The 25,013-nt window shown below is 42.8% G+C and overlaps 1 protein-coding gene across 29 annotated transcripts in view; it reads left to right on the plus strand.

Moving 5' to 3' along the window:
- MAGI1 (membrane associated guanylate kinase, WW and PDZ domain containing 1) overlaps nucleotides 1-25,013 on the plus strand; it is a 617,182-nt gene that overhangs the window by 426,009 nt on the left and 166,160 nt on the right. The window contains exon 1 of one of the 29 annotated variants that reach the window (XM_033424857.2): nucleotides 5,475-5,768. The exons of the other annotated variants lie outside the window; for them this stretch is intronic. The gene's annotated coding sequence lies outside the window, so the exon portion shown is untranslated. Of the gene's footprint in view, nucleotides 1-5,474; nucleotides 5,769-25,013 lie in introns of those variants that run through there. 29 annotated transcript variants of the gene reach the window in all.

A 25,013-nucleotide genomic window follows, 5' to 3' on the forward strand; every position in this document is an offset into this window, starting at 1 on the left:
CCATCTCCAAAACGAATTCACTAACTCTGTGTCACACAATTTCTTTAACACACATACACTCTTACTTGTCAAAGAATTAAGTATGACATGTCATAAAATCATACCATTTAAGTCTGAGGAGACCAACAGATGACCGTTCTTAAATTCTAGGCAAGCAATATGTTAATTGAACACCTACTTTGTGCCAGGCTCTGTGTCAAAAGCTTTCATATTTTAAAAAATGGCACCTCCTCTCGCCTATCAAAGATCTAGTCTGTATCAAGCACAGTTCTAGGCTTGTGTTACATGCCATGCAATGGGCTTAAGAGCCCTCCTCTCCCGTCCACTCCCCTGGGGAAAGGCAGAGGATAAGAGCCATACCTGCCCATGTGCAACTTACACTTCTGCCATGGGGACATGACAAAAGCACAGAAATGGCAATAGTAGACAAGATTAGGCCCATAGATATTGCCCCATAGCTATTCTCAGGAAGAATGAAATCCCTAAAATATAATAATATCCATGATATTAGGAATTTTTGTCTTGTTTGGTTCATTGCTGAATCCCAAGCTTCTGGACACATTTGTTTCAAGAATGAATGAAGAAATCCCCCTCTTTTTTAAACTGATTATTTTGAAATCATTTAGACTTGGAGAAAAGTTGCAGAAATAGTATGAAGTGTTCCCATATATTCTCTAACCAGCTTCACCTAATGTTAACATCATACATAACTGTGTACAATGATCAAAACCAGGAAATTAACATTGGCACAGTACTACTAACTAAGGACTATTTGGATTTCACTATTTTTTTTCCACTAAAGTCTTGTTTTCTGTTTCAGGATCCAATCTAGGATCCCACATTGTATTTAGTTGTCATGTCCCCTCCAATCTGGGGCAGTTCCTCAGCTATGCCTGGTCTTTCATGACTTTGACACTTTTGAAAAAAAGTTGTGATCATTTATTCTCTAGAATGTCCTTCAACTTAGATTTGTGTGATGACTGAGAGCTGGAAAAGACTTTGTACCGGAAAAGACATCATGAAGGAAGTGGGGCTTTGGGTGGTCTTGGAGGAATGAGACTTGGATGGACACAAATGTAGAAAAAGGAGTTTTCAGGAAGGCAAAACCTCTGTGCAAACATGTGTATCCTGGAGCACTTTGGTGTTGTCTTGGTTCTTGTCTGCATGTGTAGGGGATGGGTAGGGTAGCCTGAGCTGACTAGTTAAGAGTTGTAATCACTCCTTGTCCAGCTGCCCTGCTGCTCTGCATCTTGCCTTCTCATCAGCAGTAAGATCTTCTTGATTCAGGCTCAACTCCAGCCTCCAGGTTCTGCCTGCAGTGCTGTCGGATTTGGGCTTTGGCTTCCTGGGTATCAGGGCCAATGGGCTTCTTATTATCTTTTTATCAGAGTTTGTGCCCTTCTCTAATCTGGGGACATAGGGTTTTATATTTATTTTATTTACTTTTTTATTATGACTATTATATTGGCTAAGATTTAGCAAGCTCTGTGCCAGACTCTAGGCCAGGCCTTCTCGGTGGGGAGCGTTATCACCCCTAAGGGGGAAAAACACTGGTTCTTTGGGGAGTGAAAAAAACTTATTCTTTTTATGTGTAAGTACAGATATGCCTACAGTACCTAAACAGTCATGCAGGATATCTGTGGTATTAAAATTTCATTGGAAAGGGGGTTTGATTAGGGGAAAAGAAATCTAAAAAAGCTTACTGGTGGGATCAATAATGGAGTTAAAATACAGGTTGAGAAACACTGATTAAGGCCAAATGACTTGCCTATATTATCTCATTTAAGTTCACAACATTACCTCGAGGGACGTATTCTTATTGTCCCCATTAAAAAATACAAATGGGGAAACTGAGAATTAGCAGAACTGAGTACCTTGCTCAAGGTCACAAAGCCAAGTGTAGACTGGGGATATGCACCCATGACAGGTAGGCTCCAAAAGTTAAAGTCTAAACAGTGATCATCCCTGTCACTTTGTAGCCTTATTCATATTAAAAACCAGTTAGAAAGTCAATAGAAAAAATACATAGCATATCCTAAAACCGAGGAAAAGCTTTCTAGGCTTACTCAGTAATTAGAATCTCCTGTTATTTTATTATGCCATGATTAGGGTTATTAATTGCGGGTCAGCTCTGCAAACATTTGCAGTATTGATGTTAGGAGTCTAGTCTGGTACAGGAATACAGTCACACGAAGGCAGGGCTTTTTGTCTGTTCACCGTTGCATCTCCAATGCTCACAACAATGCAACACATAGTAAGTGCTCAAAAAATATGTGTTGAATAAATAAAAATGAAAGGATATCATATTTTAAGACAAAAGAGTGCAAAGCGAAACTGAATTACTTTTGTTTGAGGTTAGGGCCGTGAAGTTTGCACTTAAACAAATAAACAGCAACCACTGAAATGTTGGACAAGACGCATACCTACCACAGAGAAAATAAGTTCTGGGTGGCCATTTGAATTTGATTGCAGAAATTGCCTCCAGTTACTCAGACTCCAAATGTATGACTTAATATTGTTATACCATGCAGAGCTGAGAGAGATTAGATCAGACTTAATTTTTCCATCCATTTCGAGGGATTCAAAAAAAAAAAACCCAACCAGTATTATTGTTTGAGACAGAATGTTGATAATACAATAGAGTGAAATATACAGTGTCATCGTTTCTTTTTCCATTGAGTATCAAGAACAGCTCTTTCTGTTTGAGGTGGGGACTAAACATACCTGAGATGTATTATAGCCCTGGACAGATGAACGAAAACCCCAAGTTGTATGGGATGTAATTTCCTCCCCCTGAGAAATTTTACACTTACCATCTGTGAACAGGAGACAGAAATTGGTATATCACACAAAACCTAAAATTCATCTCCTAAGCCTTACCACGGCGTAGCACGTGCATCTCCTTGAGTTACGCAGAAGGTTCAGCAGTGGCTACAGAATTAAGTTGGATTTGCCAAACTACGCCCCCTAGAGACAACTGCAAATTTCAGTTTTCACAGACCCTTCCTAAAGTAAGTAATTCAGAGGATCAGGGCCCAAGAAAGGCTAGATTGGCTCAAAAGAAGCCCATTTTCGTATACGTGAGTGGAGATAGACAAAAGGACGGTGACATCACCACCAAGTCCTCATTTTCTTGTTCCCGGTGGCATTTGCGGGCAGCACTGAGAGGGCTTCTAAGAAGGTTCACCATGAGTGCAAATGAAATGAGAAGTCATGTAGCTCAGAATCTGAGAGCGGATAGGAATTTTGCTGGCTTCTTCAAAGGCTAAGCCACTCTTCCGCCCCCATGTGAGATGAGCTTCTTTTGGATGTAGGTTCAAATATCTTTCTTTTTTTTTTTTTTGCTGTACGCGGGCCTCTCACTGTTGTGTCCTCTCCCGTTGCGGAGCACGGGCTCAGCGGCCATGGCTCACGGGCCCAGCCGCTCCGCGGCATGTGGGATCTTCCCGGACTGGGCACGAACCCGTGTCCCCTAGCATTGGCAGGTGGACTCTCAACCACTGCGCCACCAGGTAAGCCCCAAATATCTTTCTTTAAATCACATTTTTTTTAAGAGTCCTGTCAAGTGGCTTTTTTGTTTCCCTTTTTTGTGTGTGTGTGTGTGATATGCGGGCCTCTCACTGCTGTGGCCTCTCCCGTTGCGGAGCACAGGCTCCGGACGCGCAGGCTCAGCGGCCATGGCTCACGGGCCCAGCCGCTCCGCGGCATGTGGGATCCTCCCGGTCCGGGGCTCGAACCCGTGTGCCCTGCATCGGCAGGCGGACTCTGAACCACTGCGCCACCAGGAAAGTCCTCCCTTTGCTTTTAATTCTTCTTTTCCCACCCCCTGGAAGCTTATAAGCGTTGGCATTATATGGTAATTAGATGGTGATGCTGGGAAATAGGGACAGAGGACACACACACATGCGCGCGCGCACACACACACACACGGCCCTATTACCTGGGCAGGCTGTCCTCCAGCCTTCTTCATGAAGAGGTGGTGCTTCAGGGCTTCTAATTACAGGCTTTCTGCCTCCTACCACTCAGCCTTTGAGAACCCTCTCAGCAGGAACGCTGTGTACTCCAGGCATTCCATTCCACACACTGAATGACCTAATATAATTATTTGAAACTGAAAATCACTTTCAATTCAACAGGAGGATCTCAACCACCTCCACCCTCCCTACCTTTTTGGAGTTACTAATTTAGACATTCCTTTACTGCATCCTGTCACAATCAGGCTTATCTAGTCTTCTGATGAGCTCCACTAGAGAAACTGTGCTAGCTTTGCTCTGGGAAACCCCTTATGTCAAATCCTTCTCCTGTGGCTGCCAAGAAAAAAAAAAAAAAGACACAACAGTAAATGTGATGTGTTACTCTTTGGCTAATGCATTTCCACACCTTTGAGGGGAGGCCTGCTTCAGACCCTGGGTGTGGATTTTATTGTCCTCTGCGTCTATAATTCATGGGCAAACATCATTTTAACATTATGTAAAGTGTTTCAAATAATTGCTTTTGGGCTTCCTCCTTGGGAGATGATTTGCTGTCCCACGTAGTGATGTGCACATGCTGGGGGCTAACCCCTAAGTCGTCAAATTGATTATTTCCCATGAATGCCCCACTTACTACTGCCACGCTTCACCTAAAATTAGAACTAAAATTCTATATAAATCAAAAGGAAGAGCTGAGCTGAAGTGACAGGTTCAAAGGGGGCTCTCCGGGAATTTTTTTTTTCTTGGCCCAGGGAGTTCACCTTTTTCAGGTTTTATCCTTGCCATAGAAGAGGTGAAGTATCTCCCGAAGTTCAAAAGGCATGCCTCTTGACCTTAAAAATTTACAGAAGGCAGTAGCATGGGGAGACCAAGATCTGGGACTCTGAACTTGTACTGACCTGAGACATTGCTCCAAGCACTTAGCTGAGTGACCTTTGGCTGTAACTTAACCTTTCTGAGCCTCATCCTTTTCATCTTTCAGAGTGAAGACAAAGGGTTGCATGATGGTGAGGTGGATCAGCTTTGGGGCTGGAGAGTAGGGCCCTTTTAAGGATAGGGGTTTTTTTAAGGGACCTTGAATGCTAAGCTAAGGTGTTTAGCTTTTTTTTTTTCCTAAGGATTGGGGCCTATCTAGGTTTCCAGAAGAGTGAAGAGATGATTTGTATTAACCAAAGTGTCACAGTGGTGGGCTGGAACACCAGCACAGTACTTTCAAAATGGTCTGCACCAATATTTTTGGCTCATAATAGTCATTAGTACAAGGGCAGATGCTATTTAATAATAGTTATTATAAATAAAATAATGATGATGAAGGTGATAATGATGGGAGGTTCCCCTTTGCTTTAGTCCTGCTGTATTTTAAAGCAAACCCGACTCTCCTGTTGGACCCGCTTCTCTGCATCCATTTCCAAGGTTGCAACACTTAGTGGGCCCACGTTTCCTTGGCTACCCTGGGCCAAGACCACGTGACCTCCCCTCCCACGCTGGGTACCGAGAAAGCCCCGTTTATCCCCTACCGCCACCCAGGCCCTGTGGATGGGGGCGGGCGGGAGGCCGCTACTCCCCCGGGACCCAGCAGCGGCCCCTGAGTGTGAATAGCTGGCATTGACGCCGCTGCCGCCCAAGCGAGCGGGCTGGGGACGCCCTGGCAGTGCTTCTGCCTGCGGGCCCCATAAAAGGAGCAGCTGCCGCCGGGGCCGCTCAGATGCGCGGGGATGAGGCAAGAGGCGGCTGAGTGCGCGCCTGGGCTCCGGCCGTGACCGAGGCGGACCTTGGGGCCGCTCTGGGGGCCCGCAGGTAACCGAGGGCGGGCGGGTTTTGTCCTTGGGCTTGCAAGTGACAGTAGGAGGAGGGGAGGGGCTGGAATCAGGGTGGCAGGAAGGAGACTGGGCAGGGATGAGGGAGAAGGGAAGCCTGGAAGACGGAAAGGAGGAGAAAAGGGAAGGAAGGAAAAGGGGAGGGAGGGAAGGAGGCAGGAAGGAGCCGCACCAGGGAGCGGCTGGAACGCGCTGCACTTGCCTCCAGCTCAGGCGTTCAAGTTCCCCACCTCCGACCTCTCCCAGCCGCCGGGCTGGGCGCCGGACGCATCCCTCCCTAAAAGGCTCGCGCGTCGCGCGCTCATCGCGGACGCTCAGCCATGTTTTCTGGGCGAGCGTATCCGCCGGCACAGCTGAGCGGCAAGGCCCGCCTGCGGGGACAGCCTTGGCTGCGGCGTGGGGACAGGTGGAAGGGGACGAGAGCGGCTGGTCTGCTCCAGGCTCGCGCTGCTTAGGGCAGGGGCCCGCTGGAGGATGCTTTACTTTGCCTCCAGTGGGGTAAAACCCCGGGTGCGCCCCACCCCCGCCGCCAGCCGTTCCCGCCGTCCCCACTTCACTGGCCTGCTGCCACTTAATGAACTGTCGGGTCCCCCGCCCTGTTCTCCTTCCCCAGCCTCTCCAGGAGCCTGTATTTTGAGCTTCTTTTAGAGTGTTGTTTGCATAAAACTGTGCTCAGCTGAAGAAAATGGAGAGGGACTGAAAATGAGGAGGTCCTTTTGTGCGGAGCCCCATTGTAGAGCCGTCTTTCTCCCCAAACCCTGAGCCGTTGGAGGTCCCCAACACGGAAGGAGGGATGCTGAGGCATCCCAGACCTCCTTGGCTTTTCGTATGTCAAGTGCCCCTCTCCTCCCCTATTGGGATTCTTCATCTGTGGGTAAAAGGTCGCTCTGAAGCTGTGAGGGCTCCATATCACCTGGGATGCCCCCAGACACCCCGTGGCTCTAGTTTCCATGGCTTCGCTGCCCACTCACAGTAAATGCAACTCTTGGCAGTCCTGCCTGTCTGCCAAGTTTCTTCCTCCAGCCCAAAGCAGATCCACATCAGTGGGCTGTGAATTCTCAGCAGGGTTGGGTGCTTATTAGAGACCTTTGCTTGAGGAGCTCTTGGATGGGAGTTGGGTAATTCCTCAATGACTCCAGTGACATCTCAGCTGAATGTTGTCCTTAATTTTCTCCTAATAATGAAGCTTCAGAGTTGGCCTTTTCTGCAACATGTGGTGTGTTTCAACCCGAGGCTGCACCCTGCGGTAGTCTTGTGCTGGTTTATACGTGGGATAGAACATATGTGATTGTAGGTCTATTATAGAATGAATATAGGCAGTGTAACCACAGCAGTGAGCTGTCTAGAGAGAGAATCTAAGCACTGACCAGACACTGTTCTCAGCCCTTCACATATATTATCCTGTTTGATACGTACAGCTACCAAGAATCTCTAGTTAATAAACAGACACATCGAGAGATTAATTTGTCCTATGTCCACAGCAACTAGATGACTGTGCTGGAGGTTGAATCTAGGCAGTATTAGTCCGGATCTCCCGCCCTTAACTCTGCATCTTTGCGAAGGTGGGCAGTATAAACCTGTGCGTGGCATCGTCATTCTGAGGTGCCAAGAGGTGGATAAAAGAAGACTAACTGTAAAGTTAGGTAGATTAGGGTTGAATCTTGGATTCAACATTTATAGAATTTGTGAGTTAACCTTTATCAATCCTACATGGTATGTTGTACAGTAATTTAAAATGCCTAGCACATAATTTATAAACAGTTATTACATGTATTTTATAGTTGCAAGAGCACAGTGTCATAACCAGTTACAGATTTTAAAGCCGAGGTTGTCTGTTTTTATGTTCAGCCCTGTCACTTAGGGGCTGAATAAACTAGGCAAAATACTTGAACCTCTCTAAGCCTCTGTTTTCACATGTGTAAAGTGGGTTGTTCTGCAACCGAATGGGAGACATACTTAAAACCGTTAGCACAGGGCCAGCGTACATAGTGCTCAAGAAACGTTGCAGTCGGGGTTTGTTTGGTTTGGTCTGGTTGGTTTTGTTGTTGTTGTTGTTTGTAAATCAGTGCAGCTTCCTGTATTGGATTTGTTTTTGTTTTGTCATTCCTGGATTAGTGTGGTTCAGCAATTACTCTTTGGACTGCAGTGCATCATAGACCCCCTACAAGTGTGCGCACACATGCACACACACATCACACGCACACACCACACAGCCTAGAACATCCACATTTGAAATTACAAGGACTGAGTGAATTCTGCCTTGTTCAGTAAGAACTCTGTTTCTCTTGGCAGAGCAGTCACTGACTTTTAAGGGTTAGGGAAGCTTCAAAGTTAATTTTAAAGCTGTCTGAAAACCAGCTGGAATAATTAGCCCCACGCCTAACAGTTGCATGGGGGAAAAATGGATTGATGATGACATTTGCTTTCTTAGTAGGCTCTGAAAAACTGTAACATATTCTGCTAAACTGTTACAGATAATCAACTGGAATCTTAACTTAGTTAAACAATTCTAAAAGAATATCTTCTACCATGTGGTTTTATAGATGTTGGTTAAATGAAAAGAACTCAGTGAATGAAACTTCAAAATACAGTGTTGACATAGATTAACATGTTCTAAACAGCTGTTTAGAGTTTAGCCCAGATATTTGTTTATAAATGAAGAGGATGCTGTAAGATCAACATTTATAAAGAAGAATGTGTTAACTGGACAATGACCTAAAAGCGCATCAATAAGGAGCTGGTTAAAGAAATTGTAGCATGTACGTACAGTGGGTGAATATACCCCATTGAAAGAATGAGGTGTGGTTTATATGCTGATATATAGAATGGACCATTGCAGTATCAATTCCATGAGTTCAAATATTTCATCTATTTTGATATAATCTCTAGCACCTCCTAGAGCAGAGCTTGCTGAATAATAGTTACTTAGTAAATCATTGAATGAATGAGTGAATATTGTTCAGTGAGACAAAGCAAGGTACTGAGCAGTATTTATAGTTCATTGCCACGTGTGTTTTTAAATGAGTGAATATAGGTTTGTGTGCATGTGTATAGAAAACAATGGTTGTCTCTGGGGAGGAACTGAAGGGCTGGGGGTAGGAGGGAGTTTTTGTGTTTGCTGGTTGGTTGTTTTTTTGTTGTTTTGCTTTTTTAACCCTACCCCATTATGTCTATGTACTAGTTAAAAACAAAAAATTGAGAGGACCTGATTTCCCTGAGTTTGGTCTTAATTTTTATTCTGTGTAACTCACCCTTCTGTTACCCCTTTACTATAGGCTATTTAATTTCTTTGCCTTATTGAAATACCTGCAACGCTTTGATAAGATGATAAGCATGGACTGTTTTAGAGGGGTGCCTTCCGAATGGAATCCCTGTATAGTAAACGGTGCATTGTCCTGCCTAGGAGGTTGCTCATGCGAAGCCCCTTCTTTTCTCCACTAGAGAAGGCTTTGTGGACCTCCATGCCTTACACAGACCATGGTCCCTCTCAGGAACTCCATAGATTATTTTCTAATGAATAGGTATCTAACGTATGAGTCACGTAAGAATTTATAATTTCATAGCAATAAGGGCAAGTCTCAAATTAATCAATTTTTGCTTCAAGACAGGTAATTCCTAGTCTTTTTTTTTTTTTTTTTTTGGCGGTACGCGGGCCTCTCACTGTTGCGGCCTCTCCCGTTGTGGAGCACAGGCTCCGGACGCGCAGGCTCAGCGGCCATGGCTCACGGGCCCAGCCGCTCCGCGGCATGCGGGATCTTCCCGGACCGGGGCACGAACCCGTGTCCCCTGCATCAGCAGGCGGACTCTCAACCACCGCGCCACCAGGGAAGCCCTAGTCTTTGAGAAGCACCTTACATGTACTTCCAGAATTCTGACCACTTAAGTAGATCTTTAGGGAGGTGGTGTCCAAAGTGCAAGGTGACCCATGAGAATACAGGAAGAAACCATCAAGAGTTCTTTATCTTTTTAATAGTGTTTATAGCCCCAAATGTTAACAGCATGTGATACTTGCTTGCTCTCATTGTTTCCTTTTGTTTTGGCTGAACCATTCAAAGTTCGTTGCCCACATTATGCCTTATGCTGTTTCACCTTTGCCCACTTTTTTCTTCAGTCCTTAAGTTGTTTTTTTTTTACTGTATTTGGGAATAGGTGTTACACTTCTTTCTTTCTTACGGATTTTTAAAGAGAGACGTTAGAGTTGGGAAGAAACAGATATTTAAAAGTTGTTTCTGAATTTTTAGTGTGTATCCATTTCAAAGATTTGGGTCTTCATTTCTACCATCCTTAACCACCTTGGTAGACCAAAACTAACGCACAAGTTTCTGTTGCTGCCTTCTAAAAGAATACTGATTCTTATGTCTTACACGAGATTGATACAGGTGACAGTGAAGGTGAAGACGTTAGCAGTGTATTAGTATGTATATGGCACACTCACATGTATCACTTAATTTACGAAATAACCCCATCAAGTTTGCATTGTGCTTGTTATCCAAGATAACACTCATCACACTGCCTTTTCCTCGATATTTTTAACAGCATATCTATTCCTTGACATTCCGGAACTGTCCTGCTGCCGTCAGCGAGGCCTTCCTGATGAATCAGGACGAGACCACTCATAATCATGTCTTCGCGTGGAGAGAAACGTAAAAATTGTCCAGACCGCAAAAATGACCATACGTCCTCTCCTCCTCACTAATGTGACTCATCGCTGCTTCTTGACTTGTGCAGTTACAGATGTAGCGTTCTGGATAGGATTTATTTGAATACACAAACAGAGAATTGTCTCCCCTTTTTGACAGCATCCAGTTTGGAAGGAACCCTTGCTTCCTTGAACCTTCCCTCAGATCGCCCGAAGTCACCTGACTCATGCCCAGGTGCCTCATGACGAAAAGCCCTTGGCCACACCTTCACTGTCTCCCCCACCCTGCCCCATTGTCCATAGCGTGCCTTCTTCCTGTTGCAATGAGTAATAAACCACTGGTTCAACTCTAAGTATGTTTCTGGTGATCTTGGAAGCATTTGCTATTGAGCTGTTTACAAACAGAAGAACGTTTCAGAGGTGTTTGAGTAATATTTGGAAGCAAAGTACAGCATTTTGTCCGTAAAACAGTAATTACTCATTATAGAGCATCTGAAAAGTACACAAAGGTATCAAGAATAAAAGAGTCTTATTAATTTCATAAGCCAGGAATAATCATTGTGAACACTCAGCTATATTTCCTCTATATATTTCTACGTCTACTTCTACAGCTTTCTCTCCATATAAATACATACTCTCTCCTTCCCTCTCTCTATGTATATATACATATATATACACATACATATGTGCATATACATTTATGCACGCACACACACACACACAACTTGGATAATTGGGATTATTCTATATATGTAGTTTTGTATCCTGCTGTTTTTCATTTAACATATCATGAAAATTTCCTTATTTTCCCCAATTACATATTTTTTATTAAATAGTATCTTGTCATATGACACTAGACAGTTGCTTGTTCATTGTCCTAAGTAAAATCATCAGTTTTTCTTTTTTTACCTAGCTATGAGAGACATCTTCATGTTTCAATGTATGTTCAGATTTCTGTTTATTTCTTTAGGATAGTTTTCCTTAGGAAGGTGTGTACTTTAAAGAAATTCTGCATATCTGTTGTCTAATTATTTTTCCCCCAGAATTGTTGGTTCTTGTACTGCCCAGAGATTTGGTAACAGTTGGGCATCAGGGCTGGCTGCACCACAGGGAGCCCTGAAGTCCTCTTTCATCCCTGCTGCTGCTCTGAGCATCTGCTTCCTCCATCCCTCTTTCCACAGACTGGTTGTTGCGTTTTACCAACAACGTTTGGTAAAACATTTGCTTTTGCCACATGGGAGGAGGGAGAGGGGCACTTCCCAGTGAAGGAGGAATTGATGTGCCCCAGTGTATAGGAACTGTCGTCTTCTAAAATCTCTTTAAGGGCAGGATCTGGATAATCATTAGCTCTTCCTCAGTGCCTAGCAGGCAGCACTATAAAATGTGCTGTCCAGTGAATATTTGTTGCCTAAGTAGATGATAAACCTGTTTCAGACTTCAAGCAACCTGCAATATTAAAAATCCTTTTAATCAAATATATCCTTCTCCTTGGAACAAATATATAAAATTTATAACCTTTACATTTTTTGAGATAATGTTTTTACCTCTTTTTTTTTTTTTTTTTTGTGGTACGCAGTCCTCTCACTGTTGTGGCCTCTCCCGTTGCGGAGCACAGGCCCCGGATGCGCAGGCTCAGCGGCCATGGCTCACGGGCCCATCCGCTCCGCGGCATGTGGGATCCTCCTGGACCGGGGCACGAACCCGTGTCCCCTGCATCGGCAGGCAGACTCTCAACCACTGTGCCACCATGGAAGCCCCTTTACCTCATTTTTTGAGGTAATATTATGAGTACTGGGGGTATAGCAGTGAGCTCAACCAACCTTACATTATGGAAGGTAGATACAGAAAATAAACCCCCAATAAATGCAAAATGCCAGGGAGTGATACATGTTTTGATGCAAAATAATAAAGCAGGGTGAGGAGATTAAACACAGTAAGTCCTTCCCTTACTAAACTGAACTTTCCTTGGTTTCAGTTACCCGAGGTCAGCTGCGGTTCAGAAATGTCAAATGGAAAATTCCAGATGTAAACAATTCAAAAGTTTTAAATTGTGCACCGTTCTGAGTTGCATGATGAAACCTCAGGCCATCCTGCTCTGTCCCACCTGGACGTGAATCATCTCTTTGTCGAGTGTGTCCTGCCTGTTGGTCACTTAGTAGCCATCTCGATTATCAGATTGGCTGTCCTGGTATCACAGTGCTTGTGTTCAAGTGACCCATATTTTACTCAATAATGGCCCCAAAGCACGAGAGTAGTGATGCTGACAGTTCAGATTTGCCGAGAAGCCATAAAGTTCTTCCTTTAAGGGAAAAGGTAAGAGTTCTCGACTTCATAAGGAAAGAAAGAAAATAATATGCTGAAGTTGCTAAGATCTACAGGAAGAGCAAATCTTCTATCCGGTGAAATTGTGAAGAATGAAAAAGAAATGCATGTCACACCTCATACTCTAAAAGTTATGGCCACAGCTCATAAGTGCTTAGTTAAGATGGAAAAGGTGTGAAATTTGTACAGTAAGATATTTTGAGAGACCACATTCACGTAATGCTTATTACGGTATATTATCATAGTTGTTCTACTTTTTAACTAGTTATTGTTGTTAATCTCTTACTTTGTCTAATTTGTAAGTTAAACTTTGTCATAGGTATGTATGATTTAAGAAAAACATAGTATATATAGGGTCCTGTACTTTCTGCAGTTTTAGGCATCCACTGAGGGTGTTGAAAGGTATCCTCCTTGGATAAGTAGGGACTACTGTAAAGGGATTTGTAGTTCTTTGGGGGTAGAGTGGTCTAGGAAGGCAACTATAAATTAAGACTCTCCTATTTTTTGGTTGTGATACGTGATCTAGAATATTCATCATACCTTAGATGCTACTGAACGTCTACTAGTTGTCACTGTGTGTGCTTTATGACTCTCCCTTTGAGCACATCTTGGTGACAAGCACTTTCCATACGTTATTTAATCTATTTCCCACTGCTCTTTTGAGAGAGCTCTTATGCCTTTTTTAAGTATATGGCGGAGCAAGAGAGGTTAAGTTACTGGCCTAAGTTCACATGGCTCCTAAGTAGCAGAGCTGTACTCAAATCCAGACTTGAAAGCCCTTTAAAACCCAAGGCTAAGAGTCTAGAGTTAGTCCTTCTCTGGTTCCTGAGGCTCAGAAAGAAAAAGTCCTTGTGGTCAAAACCACTGGTGAAAGGTTAATTAGAAACCATTGGTATGTAAACTATTTATATTGATGACAGACTGCTTTTGTTTCCAGAGAGTGGGTACAGGCACGGGTCTCTCTTCATATGCTAACTAGTTGTACACAAGCTGATAAAGTACTGAGGAAGCCAGCTCTCTTTGTGTCTAGGAATAGCATGGCAAGGTTTGCTCTGCTTTTGATCCGAGTTGTGCTGTAGTGAGTTATTTAACATATGTTTCCTTACACCCCCGTTATTGAGCACATATGCTTTGGCCCACGATCACAAATGCGGGTACAGGTTAAAAGGACACAGAAGTCTGTTTTGGTTGTTGTTTTTGTTCTCTGGAGATGTTCTCTGGAGAGAATGGGGATATCCATTTCAGGTGGCCCCTTGGCAGTAGTGGGTGGGAGAGACTTTTCTGTTGGACGGTAGTTGGTGTGTGTGTCTTGTTTCACAAAAGAAAAATATGGAGGACCAAATGGAGAGAAAGTGGCTGCTCTGGGTCTGGCCGCTGCTCTTCATATCCATCTGGTTCTGACGTGAATCTTGCTCAGTGAGACTTAGATGATAGGGCAGTGTCTAGGGGATCTTACCAATTGAAGAGAATTACATTGAGGCTGTAATTAATTTTTCAGCTCAGTTACATATTTCTCTTGATAGCCCTAATATTTTCTTTTCCAGATTTCAAAGAGCTTTGGTAATTTTACAGTTAAACCCAGTCTAACTTGGGATGAATCTACTTGTAGGAGATTTCTGGAAGTGTGTATTTCTTTCAGAAAGTGCTTAACACAAGACAAACATTTTTGGATGAGAGAGGGAGAGAGACCAGTGTCGCACTGCACTAAAAGTGTGACGTGTACTTTTCAGTCTGGCCTAGCATTTTCCTGTTGAGTCTATCCTATTTAAAGGATTATTCTTAGCTAAGTCAGTTTGTTGACTATATTGCGAGTTTAGTGGCCTTGAGGCCATTGCTTTCCTGAAACCCATAATTCTGCCCTCTGGTTTTATTCTTATGCTTCAACCTGCATGCTATGGGAAGTGGCAGAGGTAGATTCAGAATTGTGTTTACGTTTAACTTAATTCTCTGCCTCTTTTTAAAAAAAATTAATTTATTTTTGGCTGCGTTGGGTCTTCGTTGTTGCACACGGGCTTTGTCTAGTTGCGGCAAGTGGGGGCTCTTCTTCGTTGCGGTGTGCAGGCTTCTCACTTAGGTGGCTTCTCTTGTTGTGGAGCACAGGCTCTAGGCGCGTGGGCTTCAGTCGTTGCTGCATGTGGGCTCAGTAGTTGTGACTTGCCGGCTCTAGAGCGCAGGCTCAGTAGTTGTGGTGCACGGGCTTAGTTGCTGCACGGCATAGGGGATCTTCCCGTACCAGGCCTCGAACCCGTGTCCCCTGCATTGGCAGGCGGATTCTTAACCACTGCGCCACCAGGGAAGTCCCCATTCTCTGTCTCTTTAAACATATGCTTTTCAAGAGCTTTGGGGAGAACATGGAATCCTTTTTTTTTTTTTTTTTTTTTTTTGTGGTACGCGGGCCTCTCACTGTTGTGGCCTCTCCCGTTGTGGAGCACAGGCTCCGGACGCGCAGGCTCAGCGGCCATGGTTCACAGGCCCAGCTGCTCCGCGGCATGTGGGATCCTCCCGGACAGGGGCACGAACCCGTGTCCCCTGCATCGGCAGGCGGACTCTCAACCACTGCGCCACCAGGGAAGCCCTGGAATCCTAATTTGACTGCTAGTTTAACAGTGATTGTTTTTAGTGATTCTTCAGTGTAAAGAGAAAGATGGGAAGGTTATTTTGGAAATACGTGAATCTAATACTGAGCTCCTGATTTTTGCTTTTATTGCAAGATGTCTGCAGGTCCTCAAGACTCTTGTTCAGAAAACATCCTTTTCCCTGCCCTCCTTTCCTTCCTTTCTCCTTCTCACAATCATTTATTGAACATGAAACTGTGAGGAGATAAAAGTGCATAAGTTTACTTTCTTGAACATGGACTGTTGAGCAGGAGAGACAAAGGAACATGTAACAGTAGTCCAGTGTGACACGCCACAAGATGCCATATCACAGGAAAAATGCAAAGGGAGCACAGAGAAGGGAGTGGTTTTTTCGGCTTGTGAGTGTTGAAGATGGTTACCACAGAAAAATAGGCTTTGTAGTATCAGTAGTTTTCCAGACAAAGTAAGGAGGAAGGATCTTGTAAGCAGAGATAACGTCATGAGCAAAGCCATGTTGACATAAATGTGCATGGTCTTTTCATGAGCAATCGATAGAGGAGGGCATCTAACATTTAAATGCATGGAATGAATGGTGGATGATGGCAGATGAGGTTAAAGAAAGTTGGTTGGGTTATATTGTGAAGGATCTAAGTGTTGCAAACCTGTGCTAATCCTCAGTAACACCCATGTTTCATTTAGAACTCTTTTCCGTTACCATAGTCAGAATCTGAAGTTAATACTGACTTAAACAGAAAAGAGAATTTATTGGCTTATCTAATGAAAAATCCAAAGATACATCTGCCTTCAGGCACGGCTGGATCCAGGTACCCAGAGGTTGTTGTCATGAATCTGCCCTGTCTCAGCTCTGCTCTGTGCTGTGTTAGTTGAATTCACAGGCTCATCTCTGGTGGGCGTGACATTGTTCTTCGCATCTGTAGTCTCTCATCCTTGCATCTGTAGACTCTCATCCTTGCAGCTTAGCAGCCTCCCTGAAAAGCGAGTTTCTTTTTCTAAATGGTTACAATCAGAGTCCTGAGATTGAGTCCAGTTGGATTAACTTGCGTTATATGACCACTGCTGAACACTTTGGCTAGAGAATAGACCACACTGATAGCTAGGTCAGGGTCACACACCTGACTGCAGTAAAATGGGGAATGGAGACTAGATAGACCGAAACAGTACATTTCCAATACAAATTCTACTCTACCGATTAAAAGGATTGTCTCCTTTGGAAAGACCCTGGAATCCTTTCTTATGCATTTTACCTTCATAACTGTTGTAAGGGGGCCAGTCAGAAGTCTCACCATCCTTTTTGCAAAAATCCCTAGGAAGGATAAGATGTAATAACATTTTCACTGTTGTCTTTTAAAAAACATCGTATTGCATTAGCAGATCATTTTTTTCCCATTCATATTATCCAGTATAGTGTTCCTGAGAACCTGAGAACCTCCTATGTGGGAAGTACTAGAAGTTAGGAACTTACAATGTGCTAAGAGTTATTACACAAAGATGAATTTTACCTTCACAGAACTTACAGCTTGTTAGAGGAGATAAGATTAAGACAAAAATAATAATAATAAATAGTGAAGTGTGAGTCTATATAAAAAACAAAATCAAAATCTATTAGGAAAAGCATATAAATAATACAGTCCATCCATGCCAGTTGCCTTTCAACACTGTGGGTAAAAGCCCCAGAGAGAGCAGAAATTGAGGCATGAATCAGCCTTTTTCATTTGTTTTCAGTTTCCATGTGCCCCTTATGGTGTGAGCATCTCACCAAGTGGGTGTGAATCTAGTTCTTTTATGGTTGTTTTTTTTAAAAAATTAAACATGGTCCTTGAATCCAGGCCAGCTTCCTCAGCTGCTGTTTAACCAAAGAAGTAGCAGTGAAGGGTGATTTTGTGTAAGCTGCCAATAAAAAAATATTGAGGCATCACAATTAAGAAAGAGATTACCTAACTGATCTCTATTTTAAGAAATATTAATTTTCACTTTGCCAAAATACAGCCCTTCTCTGTTTTTCTTTGAATCATCCCTCGTAGTCAAATGCATAAAATAGCTTTCAGCTGAATGAATGATGGTATTTGCATGTCATTGATAGTTTCATCCCATTGAAAGAGAAAGAAACTGAATATTTGGGTTACTTTCTGGATTTAAAAGATTACCATGTTCATTTTCCTGGTGTGAAACATACCTGTATACTCTCATAGAAATACACATTAGATATAATCTTACAGATCCTATTTCAACACTCCCTGCCCTTTTCCTTTGAGCATAAACTTCACTCCTAGGGACTGGTGGGATCAATCTCTACAGCTTCTTTCCTCCTGTTCCCTTTGCCGTCTCTGGCGCATTGCCTGTACCCAGAAGCATATGTCAGAGCTGCAAGAGAGGAGCCATCTCATCTAGTTCACCTGCCTTTTTTTTTTTTTTTTTTTTTTTTTACGGGACAGGAAAGTGAGGTTGTTAAGCTTCCTCCAAGTTAATGATCTTCTCTTGATGCAGATCTTCCCTTTGAAGAGTTGTTCATGCACCAGGCTTTTAGGAAAGGGGAAAATTATTTTAATGACCTGGCCTTAGAAATATCCACTATCATCTGTCTTCCTTTTCATCTTTCAACTCCTTTTCAAATTCATGGTCAGGAATGACGGTAAAATCTCTTGGGGAACAAGAACAGCCCTGTAAAGGAGCTGACCTGGGCTGACATCTCCTACCAGCCGTATTGGGTTTTGCCAGGGTTATTTTTTCCCTTGGCTGTCTAATTTCTCCCTAATTGCAGGGCCATATGGTGCCTTGTCCCCCATGTGGAGAGTTGGCATTTCCCCTTCAATCTCTGTCCTTCCTGCTGCACAAATTACCTGCCATGGTGATGGGGTTGCTTCTGCACCTTAAAAATCAGAGCTGAATGCTCCTTTCAATGGTCTAGATTGGTGACCAGCAATGAAAAACTATACAAGAAATAGTGAAATGAGGTTGAGTTTCGGAGGCAATCAGATTTGGGTTCCAATTCTGGCTCACTCTTGCTGTCATTGTCATCATTCTCACTGACATCACAGTGAACATTTGTGGCAGGCACTGTGGTCTTATTTCCTGGTCTCATTTACTTGTCACCTTAGCTTTCGTGGAACTGAGGCTTGGAATGGTTATTGAGACACTTGCCCACATCACATGGTTTGGGCAAGTTTCAGACTCTGGTCTTTCTCTTTCCAAATCCCACACTCTTAACCAACAGTTCCTTTTAATGCTAAAATATTATCTAATATTAAATTGTGCTTTTATCCTGTATTCTGTGTCATAACATTATCTGGAAATAGGACCATTAGTGATCATTTTTTGAAAAAATATCCTGTTAGCATTTACACAAGTGATAAAAGCTTTCACAAGCAATCTTAGATAGTAGTGGCCAATCTCAGATTAGATGGATATTATAGGTGGGATGATTTCACAAGACTTTGTAGACTTAATTTTCAAGGCTTCCACCTTGCATTGAATTAGATCAAGAAACCATCTTAACCACGAGGATAGTTCCTTATTCAAATGTGCAGAACATGTTTTGATGGGGGTGATCTATTTGGAGTTGTCGCTTGTGGGAATATTTGGTCTCATTAAAAGCACTTGGTAAAATCCTGCTTGTTCCTATTCTCAGGGGGTAATCAAAGTCTTTGAATTCTGGAAACTGATTTTGAAGGGAGGATGGAGCAATGACAGAGTTTTTCAATAATTTGGGTGTTCTGTGACATTTTGAAGCTGTGTTTTGGAAGGTGTCCATATTTTGTGATAGTGAAAACACTAAAGTAATGATTGCAGTGTTTTTCAAAACTAGGTCCAAAAATGAAAATAATGGCTAAAGTCTAAGCTTCTTTCTAAGTATACACAGAGCAAAAGTTACCATCAACTTACCATATACTCCCTGAATATTTAATGGTGTGGTAAGAAATGGGGAAAACATTATTGTCATACTGTGAAGTCCCTGGAGACAGTGATCATGCCTCATCTATCTTTGTTTCTCCAGTGTCTGTACCCTGTAGGTGCTTAATAAATGTTCAACTGAATTAAATCCACTAATTAGAGATGAAAAAGTCACCCAGTATTTGGAGGAGGCACAAAACAAGGCCATTCCTACACATCATAGATCAGTCAGTCAAAAGATAAGTATTGCATTCCTTTTGTGGTCCAGGAGCTGTTCTAAATGCCAGGGTTGGGAGTGGGTATTATAGAAGACACCCCCCCCACCCCAAAAAAGCTTACTTTTGGTGAAAGGAGACAGAAATTTTAAAAGTTAACAATTCCTTGTGCTATCAAGTGCTACAAAGAAGAAAGCATGGAGCATGTGCTGGAGACACTGGGAGAGAGAGAAGGGTCCTGGTGAACCTGGGTGGTCACGGAAGGCTCCCTAAGGTGGTGCCATTTGAGGGAAGACTTGACCAATGAGGAAGAGGCAGCCATGCAGGGATATGTGGGGAAGATCATTATGCAAAGAAACGGGGGAGAGAGCTCAAGGTGGCTTAAACAGGGTAAGAGTGCATTGTGTTTCTCCCTCACATTAGCAATGCAGAGGTGAGTGACCTAGAGCTGATAACGCAGCTTGATGGTTGCCGGGATTCACACTCCTTCTGAGTTCTTGATTTGCCCTCCTCAGCTTTTGGTTTCTTCTGTCTTGATGCTTTGCAGTTTTTCAACTTCGCGCTCCAAAATGGCTATCCAACCCGAGCTGCCGTATTTGTACTACAGCCGGTCTGACCCAGGAAACACTAAAGGGAGATGCGCCTTCTTGATTTCAGGTCTTTTCCTGAAAGTTGCCCATAGTATTAATGTTTCTGCTTAGATTTTATTGGCTAGAATGTAGTTCTCTATCTAAATCTAGCCACAAGGCAGTCTAGAAGTGTAGTCTCTATTCTAAGACACCATGTGGCCATGAGAAATTGGGAGTTTTGTTACCTAGGAAGAATGGGAGATGGATGTTGGAGATCAAGTAGTGATCCCTGCCACAAACAGCAAGCGCGAGAGCTTTTCCATGTTCAAAGCCACTGTGGCTGGGAATTAGTGGAAAGAGAGTGGAGGCAGATGGGGTTAGACAGGGAAGCAGGAGTGAGATCATACAGGACTATTAGGCTATTGCTAAGATCTTAAAAAATTTTTTTGTTCTCAGTGGGAAACCATTGGAGTAGGAGGTGAGATGATTGGATTTAGGTTCTAGAAGGTGTAGTTTGACTACTATGGAAAATGAACTGTAGGAGGGCAAGTTCCCATAAATCTGCAAATCCTCTGTAGGAACAGAGACATGTGATAGGAGGATTTGCAGATTTATGGGAATTAATGGTGGTGGTGGGTTATACTAGAGCTGTTGGCAGTTGAAAGAGCCAGAAGAGGTCAGATTTAGAGTACATGTTGGAGGTGGGTGTAAAAGAAGGAAAGTAGTAATAGCTAATTATTTACTGAAAACTTGTAATGCACTGTGCACCAACTGAAACCCTTTAGTATATCGACTCACTCATTTAATCCTCGCAGTAACTCTGTGCTATAGGCGGTATTTATGCTCATTTTACAGATAAGAACCCTGAAGTATGGGTAGGTCAGGTAACTTGCCCAAGGTCATTTGGCTGGAAGCTGGAGGAGCCAGGATTCAAGCCTGGCAATCTGGCCCCAGGACATCTGCTCTTAACGCTGCTCTCTACCACCTGAGGATGATGCCTGAGTGCTTCCCCCCATCCATGGGGTACACTGTGGTTCCTTTATTGAGACGGATGGGGAATTTGGGGCTGGAGAGCAAATCTATAGTAGTTTAGTTTGGGCCATGTTAATTTTAGTAAGATTATTAATAACTTTTAATTTGGAAATAGTTTGACTCACATGAAGCTGCAAACATAGCAGAGAGTTTTGTGTACCCTTCCCCCAGCTTCCTCCAATAATAATTTCTTAGGCATGTGCTGTATTAATTCTGAGATGATGTCTTAGAGATCCAAGTGGAGATTTCACGTAATAGGCAAGTTAGATAATAGGCAAGTCTGCAGAGTTCAGACTGCAACTCCAGCTATAAATTTGAGATTCATCAGTACGTAGATGGAGAACCATGGGTCTGGATTGGATCAGTTAGAGTTGATTTTCCCAGAGATTTTAGTGTGCCCTAAGAGGGTTTAGTGTAAGAGGAGAGGTTTAGCTTAGACTTGGAACCTACTTACTAATGGTAAGAGGTACCCTTGATTGCACTGTGTGTCGGGCACTTAGTTAAGTACTTCACATGGATTACGTCATTCACTTCTCTTGGCAACTCGAAGGCATGGGGATTATTGTCCTTGTTTCTTAGATGGGCAAATAGAAGCTTATGGGAACTGTAAAGAGTAACATGGCCAGTAGAGATTCCAGCAGTGGGCTGTCTCCAAACCTGTATTTTTAACCTCTGTGCCATACCATTTGGAGGAGTTTTATGATGAAGGGAGAAAACAAGATCAGTCCTAGCACTTGCCTAATTCAACAACATGGGTGAATTCGTAACAGGTATTCAGAAAGTGAAATTCAAGGTAGCACTCTGAGCACTGAAGTATACCCTTCTTTATTTGAACCTTGAATATTGATTATGGGATAATTTTCCTTCAGGTGCTCCCTTTGTCGTTGCTCTGTGCAAGGTACTGCTTCATTCATTCATTCAGCAAACATTTATGGAACAACTAATATGAACTAGGAACTCTTCTAGGTCTAAAGGTAATACTTAAGCAGGTGGGTATGGAGAAGACATATAACGTCATTTAAGAGATTACAAATGTGAAGGTGGGAGCTGGTCAAACTCAGTTAATGATGGAAAAGGGAACAGGAAAGGCCTTAACTGAACAAGTATAGGAAAGCATTACTACAGAAGTTACATGCTGTGTGTATGTGTGTGTTTAGTGTAACTACCTATTAATTGTATCTACGTATGTGTTATATGTGTGTATACGTATGTATGTATGTTTTGTGTTTTATGTATGTATATGTTTCATATGTATGTATATATGTTTAAAATATTTAAAACCTACTCCTAGGTGTATACTCAAAATATTGAAAACAGACGTTCAGACAAAAACTTGTACATGAATGTTCATGGCAGCACGCTCTTCATAATAGCCGAAAGGTGGAAACAACCCAGATGTCCATCAACTGATAAGTAGATAAAAATGTCGTATATCCATATAACAGAATATTATTCAGGCATGAAAAGGAATGAATTACTGACACATGCTACAATATAAATGAACCTTGAAAACTTTATGCTCAGTGCAAGAAGCCAGACCCAAAAGGCCTCATATTGTGTGGTCCCATGTATATGCAGGGTGCAGGACAGGCAAGTCCATAGTAGTTACCGGGAGCCGGGGTGGAGGGGAATAGGAGTGAATGCTTAATGGGATGGAGTTTCCATCTGAGGTAATGAAAATGTTTTGGAACCAGATAATGATGATGGTTGCACAGCATTGTGAACGTACTAAATGCCAGCACATTTATACAGTGTAGAACGGTCTGAATGGTGGAGCGTATGTTTTTTCTCTTTTACCTCTATAAAAATAAGTATTCACAACCTTTCACTTTTAAAATGGGAACAGAAATCCCAGGATTTCTTTTTTTATTTTTAGAACAGAAAACATTCTAATTAGATATTAATTAATGGCAATATTTTGAATAGCTGAAAGTAACGTATCAGCACAGTGATGAATTTTTACCTTGGGAAGAAGGAAAAGAAACGTGAGTTGACATTTGCTGTATGTATTTTCTCTTTTTTCGGCCCTGTGTGAAATGTTTAACTAGATTATCAAATTTAAATAGCTCTTTGTGGTGGGGGGCATTTTCTCTGTGTTACAGGTTCAGAAATTGTGTTGCAGGTGTTCTGTAACCTGTCCACTCTCTCACACAGAGAGGTGCAGTCTCTGTGAGTGCCAGGGTCCTTAGGTGTTCCACTCCATGGGGACAGGCACTCCCCTCTCCTTGTTCATCCACAGTGACCTCAGGCCCCGGCCCCTGACCCCACAGGCACATATATGTCGAGTCTGGCTAGTGAATGGATATAGGCTTCAGCTACACAGAGCAGCTCCGTGTTTGATGATGATTGCACCACTTTGAAAAAAAATCAGTCCTGAGGAAACAGATGAATTTTGCACCATTAGATGAATCTCTATTGACTGATGTGGAATAAAAGTGAAGCGCCAATGTGGTATTTCTGGTAGTTTAAAAAGTCTAAGTTTCAAGTCACACTTTTTAAGGTGTTTCACTTCTTCCTGATGTAAATGATAGAAGTGGAGCAAGAAGGAATTAATAAGCAGTTTAGAATTAATTTATTGTCCTCTTCAGTTTTTGGTATTCTTTTCAGTTAACTGAAAAAGGCAGTCTATAAAATTAACTTTAGGTGAAGGTCAGTATTCTGTACTTTTTGTGAACTTGCCTGTTGGTACTTACCATCTCTCTGATATATAATTGACTTTGAAAACAATATTGCAGATATGTAGATGTGAGGCGTTGCTTAGTGTCTTCATGCTAACATCCCCAGCTCAGGCGGCTGTGGAAATACTGGGACTGCTGGCTGGGACTTGACTTCCTTGGAAGAGGGCTTCTGGGGTGACCAAGGGGTGGTTACTTTTTGTCTGCAGGTTCAGCCTAAAAGCAATGATTTAGGACCGCTGTTTGAGAAATCAAGAAAATACCAGAGGAAGAGAAAATGTGTGACTGTTGGGCTTCCTGAAACACAATGGCCACTGTCAGTGGTTGAAGCCTGCATTCTTGCCTTTATGCATGTGTTTCAGGCCTGGAATTAAGGACCGGATACTCCTTTTTTTCCTTTCTCACTTCTGCCTGCTGGTGGCCTTTACAGCTCCCAGGAAATGCTAGGGCTGAACACCTGTGGCTTTGATGGCTTTGATTTTTTAACCTTTAGAGGATTGTGGGACTATTTAATCACCTGATTGCTCACATCGGCAGTTGAGAGCACTCCCCTCACAGCACTGAAAAAGTCAGGTCTGTAAAAGGTAGCCTGGAGATTCCCCTCTTGGCTGTTTTACTTATTTAAAGTGATGCTGAGGTGGGTTAAATGCGGGGTCCCGCATGCAAGAGGGGGTTAGGCTCTTCAGTTGGTGAGCTGTTGCGGGTATATGCAGTGAGTTATTAGAGTAATTGAACTGTGTTTCCATAAAGAGGAGAGTTTCATTATCAAATTCTTGTTTGAATACTGTCATAATAGCAGCTGTAGCACATAGGACCTAATTTGCATGCAGATAAGGAATTCTGGACAGCTCGGTAGCATAATTACTGCATAACATACGTTGCTAGTGTCCCAGAGGTATGCTCCGGGGACCCATCTCCCTGACTTTGTAAGTTTCAAATGATAGACAAGCAAGAAGTAGCCATTTCAGTGGCTCCCTATTTGTTTTACAGGCAGTAGCCTCCCAAGTTACCCTAAGTTGAGCAGCCTTTTTGGCATAATACGGTAGCGGTGTCAACAACACCTTCACAGCGAACGGAATCTCAGGAGGGCAGGAACAAAAAAAGAAACAATCAAATATCCCATCCTGTCATTGGAGTGAAAAGCACAATACATATTACTGACTTGAAGGTCTAATGAATTAGGGCAATGTAAAATTATGATGAAAATGGGGACTATAAGACTAATTGTTTGAAAATCTAACCATATGTAACAGAAGATTCTTTGTTGCTTTTGCAAAGATCAGGAAGC

Source organism: Orcinus orca, chromosome 10 (genome assembly GCF_937001465.1).
Source record: "Orcinus orca chromosome 10, mOrcOrc1.1, whole genome shotgun sequence".
Taxonomy (NCBI): domain Eukaryota; kingdom Metazoa; phylum Chordata; class Mammalia; order Artiodactyla; family Delphinidae; genus Orcinus; species Orcinus orca.